The 5,672-nt window shown below is 37.7% G+C and overlaps 1 protein-coding gene across 1 annotated transcript in view; it reads right to left on the reverse strand.

Annotated features, from left to right (window-relative positions):
• The window catches only part of ARHGEF3 (Rho guanine nucleotide exchange factor (GEF) 3), a 27,419-nt gene that overhangs the window by 17,187 nt on the left and 4,560 nt on the right, over positions 1–5,672 (reverse strand). The window lies entirely within an intron of this gene.

Genomic DNA, 5,672 nt, shown 5'->3' on the forward strand with positions numbered 1-5,672 from the left:
TTATAATAACTCATTCTTAACAGAGAAATTTTCAGCAGTGCTCTGCAGCCAATGCATGTTACACCAAACTTGTCACTGAAAGGAATACTTTCAAATAAAAACAATTCCATTTGTTTTTTGCCCCTGCCACTGTCAGCATGCGATTCTATTCAGTTACATGTATTTTATTTCAAAGATATAATTTAGACAGAAATCTGTCATTGTCTCTGAATGCATGTTCCTATGGAACTACTTATATACACAGGTAAACACATTAACAACATGTTTACATATAGTAATATAAAGAAAATTTAAGCAAAAATCTACCATAAAGCATGCAATTGACTGTTTTTCTTTTCACATATACTTTTAACAGCACAACAGCACTTAAAGTAATATATAGCTACTTCAAAATAATATGCCAATTGTCCTGCAGATATATTAAAAAAATATGAACAGAAATCATAACACAAGAAAAAAGTGGTTATAAATACATAAAAATAGAACAGTTACCCTTGGCTTCCTAACCTCCATCTGACATTTAATGGATCTTGAACAGCACATGCAAAAGGCAACTTTTGACAGAAAAAGAGCCAAACCTTCCAAGTGAAGTTAAAAACCCCATCCAACACCATATTTCATGGACATCCTAAAGCAGTTCATCTTTCTTTTTCAGCCATGCTTATAAAGTTTGGGTAGGTTTGCTATGCCTCTAATTTCCTAGACACAGCTTTAAGAAAATGAAGCATGCCTGTTATCCCTTTGTTCAGAAATATAAATCCTTCTGAAAATAATGCAGATTTGTCATCCTTCCTGATATCGAAAAATAATAAATCTCCGCAGCGATGATCACCATCTGTATCACTGGCAAGAAAAATTCTCTTCCATTAGTGCAGCAGCAGAGGAAAGGTGAGAAGCAGCTACATATTTAATTTACTTCTCAGCAGGCAGATCTGGAAATCCATAAAAGCCAGCTGAGATGAGCAACAAAGTGTTTAACCCTCTAGCAAAAATAATGTATTCCATCACACATGAAACCTGGCATTAAAGAATCGTAGCAGTCTAAATCAAGTTACATCCTTATCTCCACTGTTGCACTGTTATTCATACCCCTTTCTTTTCAGCAACCATGTCTTTGAGACAGGTTTTAGAAGGAGCATTTTTTACGTCATTGCAGCACCACTAGCATACTTATCTACAGCAGCAGCGTCCCCACCCCCCAAAAAGAAGAAAAATCTTTTGAGATTCTGCTGTAATTCTTCTCTAACTGGTGGCACAGCCATCAGCTGTTTCTTTTTTATGATTATACAGAACGCTAGTGCCAGTGCACAGATGATATCCCATGGCAGAGCCTGCTTGTTAGGAATGATGCTGCACTGCAGTGGAAGGACATGAAGCCCCAGATGGAGTCGGGCAGTGCCATGCCAGCAGCACAGCTTTTGCCAGCAGCTCTACCTTAGCAGCAAAGGTTACTTAGGCATCAATATCCCAGCCCAAATGCAAAACCTGGAAATCAAGGCTGTACAAACTTTCCAGAAGATAGAGAGAGGGGGATTAGGAATAAGAGAAAAGATTACTCCTCCTTTACTGCTATATCCTTTCTGGTATCTTACAGCTTTGCTGCTCTGTGTATCTTCTTTGGTCAAAAACCCAAAACTTATGCAAAAAATGCACAGAATCTTGTGAGGTTTAACAGGATTCTCTCCAACAGAATTATTTAAGGTAACTTCAGAAGCCTAAGACTTTCTACCTTTACCAATGAGTTCTGAAAATAAATCTTGTTGATCATAAATTCTTCAGTATGAGAAAAGCCTTTTGAATAGTTCTAACATGATTTTTACCTTGCATCAGAAACTGTCTGGTAGGTTAAGATATCAAGCTGGAAGTGAAAACTCATCATATCTTAGTGTTCCAGGTGTCATTTCCTTCAGAGAATTCTAACAACAAGAGCCATCAGCACTGAGTCACCCTTTCTACTATGGAAAAATGACGTTTGTACAAATAAAGCTCTGACTTTGCAAAGAAAATACACTACCAGAGCAATTCTAAAACTGTCAGATAGTAATACTGAAACTGTTAAGACACTTGATCACAGGATTTCTGCTGTACATTCTGCCTCTATCTCCAATACCCTCATTCTCAAGCTGTGTCACCTCTCCAAACCACACCGCAGAGAAGGCGAACAAACTATTGAGGCCAATGATCTGAACAGGGAAAGATTCAACGGTAAAGTTTTAAACAGATGGTTGTTTTTCTCACCAAGGACTCTGTTTTTTGAAGCCAACAGATCAAATGGAAAGAGGACAGTGTGTGAATTGTTCTGCTTTACCCAGAGATACTGACCAGAATCTACACTTGCACATTAGTCCAATAAGATCAGGGAGCTGCCCTCCAGATGTTACTTCCCAAGCCTCTTCATTATTTCAAAAATAATAAACTGCTTGGAGTTAGGGATTCCTAGTAGATGTGTTCATTATTTTACTAATTTTCCTCTGAAAAATCTCTGATTTTCCAGTTAATCAGCAGTCCCACAACCATAAAATCCTTTGGGGTATCAATCTTGGCACACGGGAATGCAGTACTGTGTCTGCCCAGCAAGAGGAGGCTCCAGTAAGGACATACTGCTCAGGTAGAATAAACATCAGATTCCAGGCCTGTACCTCTCAGTGTGCTCAGAAAACTTGGACCTACCAAAAAGTCATCAATCCCCCTTTCCTCTTGCCCCCTCCCAATTCAGGGAATTTAGAAGCAGAGGGGATTGAGAGAGAGGATTTAGTGGCTGGATCCACTTGCAACAACCATCACCTGTCCAGACTGGGAACTGGGCCAAGCCATGACACAAAAAATTCAAGAGTTACAATGTTTTGCTTGACCTTTTAAAGTCGTTATTATTGGTATTGAAATAACTTATTTCAGAGTTTTGAAATTATTGCATGTTAGACTGTATTTTCAGAGTCATGAAGGCTTGCCAAGGCAATATGGGAAGTAAGTTTAAAAACAAAAGATCCAGACTACAGTTTGGCAGAGTTTCCAAAATGTGGAGCTGGTATATGTGAACAAGTAATGTTAATCTGACAGGGCTTTAAATTTGATATAAGGCTAAATAAAGCTGAGGGAAACATGAGTGCAGGAACTTCAAAGGCTGAACAGTCAAGTGAAGTCAAATTAATACCTGACTAGGCTAGAACAAAGAGCAGATGGTTTTTGGAGGGAGCTGTATATTTGAACTCAAGATGACTTCAGTAACATTTGAATTCAGAGAGAAAAAAATGTAGAAAAAAATGTAAGTTGGAAATACCATGTATATATGCAGTCTCAGAAAGAACTTCAAACTGAACAAACTGTGAACAAACTGTGATGAAAGAAGCAAATGTGTGTCCAAAATATGGATGGTTCTGAAAACCAGACAGTGGACATTTCAAGCAACTACTGTGCCCTTCTGGGAGAGTATATTTTTATCACATACTTTTCTGGGAAATTAGTAGGGAGAAAGATTAATCACAGTGGCATAATCACTAATGATCATCAATTTAAGATGGGAATCTATCAGATAAGAAGTTTCAAAGATGCCATGCCTTACCATTCTTCTAATTTGGCATGAAGGACACAGTGGTCCAGATTGCTTCTTTGCTGTCATTTACTCTGTAGATTATATCTATGTACAATTGCATTTCTAGTATCTTCTATATATTATACCCTAACATAATGGTTTAGATTACTGAGAAAGCAAAGAAAGTTCCATCTTTTAATGTGTAACTCAAAAAGTTGACCTTCTGCTGTAGGATAGCTGGAAAACACACACAGCAAGCAGCTTCAGGTACAGCACTACTAGGAAGGCACAATCAGAAAAGAAATGTCTGCCAACTCTTTCTGCAGTAAAATTTGAGTCTTTTTGCCTTGCATAACTGAATGATGTGTTGCTTTCTAAAATGTGATATGGTCATTTCAAAATGACAACATCTTGGCAAAAGGTAACTTTTGTATCATTATTTTTGGCTCTAATGCACACAAATTACTATTTAAAAGCCTGAATCTTAGCACACAGCACCCGATCCCAGGGCAAGCTGAACATTCAACAGCCACAGAAGCATGTTTAAACACACGATCCTGTGAAGAATGAGGCACTTTTATTAGCTGCAATGCACTGACATCTAAGTTGATACTATTTTTATTTCTTCATTAGTGAAATTGGCACGTAATAATTGGATATACTATATCCAATAACACACTACACAGATGTGGAAGCTCCTAGGAGGCTGCTTAGGAGAAGAAGCTAACACTTTGGTGCTCCTCACCTGCAAAATGAAAAAAACCCTCTTTTACTAGTACATGTAAAGAATGGAATTTTCCCAAAGTTTGAAGCAGAATGTCAGTCAGTTGAATCCACTTAATTATATCAATGAGTTTTTGATACATTATCATTTCAATAAGGCCACCCATAGCTTAATTATCACACTTAGATGGATAAATTACTCTAGCAAAAGACTGGTTTTCATTTTCTAACAAACAGAGAGAAAGGAAACAAAAAGAAGGAGGCCAGATGGCCTTCACATTGCCCCAAGAACATCAGAACCAATGACCTGGATAACACATACTGAAGAGCTCTGAAAAGTAGCCTAGGTGCCAAATAAAAGGTCTATCATTTGCTCCAGTACCTCGCTTCAAAATTCTTTCACTCTAGACCCCGGACCAGCTCAGCCACTGATTTCCTCCCAGTGAACAGCAAACGTGTGTTCACTGCTGGTATGACTGTTTTTCCACCTGACTCTCCCATCTCTTATCAGCAACTTCAACAACAGTCTCCATGTGGGAGAACTGGTGCTGAATCTGACAAACAAGGGAAAATGTTTCCCTGAGGGCTCATTACCCTTGTGTCTGCTGCACTACTGTGACCATATTGGGTTGTTGATTTTTCTTAAAACCAAACTCAACAAAAGGAATTTACAGGGGTTTTTAAGGCAACCCAGAAAGTAAGCACTATGTGAAAACTGGTACAGGAAATTAGCATTTCAGAATATTAGAATTTATCCCATTTACCTTCAAATGCCAACTAACTTCCCCTCAACCTGCTCACAAAAGGGCTGAAATTGGCAATGCTTGTTAAAAACATCCTCATTTAGTGGAGTTCAGTAAGTTCTGAGACAATCACAGCACTAATTCTGGATTTGGGGTTCCTAACTTTCTTGTCATTTTACAGAAAACATGCTGGGGTTTTTTTTTCCTTTTTTTGATGTGAATCAAGATGAACAGGTACCCAAAGCATTCATTCTGTGCTATGGGAGCATTCATTAGGGGAAAATGTTTTAACTTAAATTAGTCTCAAACACGTTAACAGTGTTATAAATGGAAGACACTATAAACTGAAACAGTACAGTAACCTTTGTTTCAAATGTAGTTCACAAGCAGTGCCAGAAAACTCAAACAGAACCACTCTGTTTCAGGCTTCATGTAACTGGCTATATTTCCATATGCCTATACTTTAAAGGTTATTAGTTTTTAGTCAACTTTATAAGGGTAAGTCAACATTTGTCATGGCAGGAAGCCCAACAATATTATTTTTATTAGTCTGCTACTAGTTAAATTGGCCTAAGATTAAACAGTTCTAATAAATGCCCCCAAAACTTGAAGTTGAATTAAAAAAATTAAAAAAATTTAAACTCTGTTCCACAGGATGTTATCAGTATTTAACCTTC

Source organism: Acanthisitta chloris, unplaced genomic scaffold (assembly GCF_000695815.1).
Source record: "Acanthisitta chloris isolate BGI_N310 unplaced genomic scaffold, ASM69581v1 scaffold6023, whole genome shotgun sequence".
Classification (NCBI taxonomy): domain Eukaryota; kingdom Metazoa; phylum Chordata; class Aves; order Passeriformes; family Acanthisittidae; genus Acanthisitta; species Acanthisitta chloris.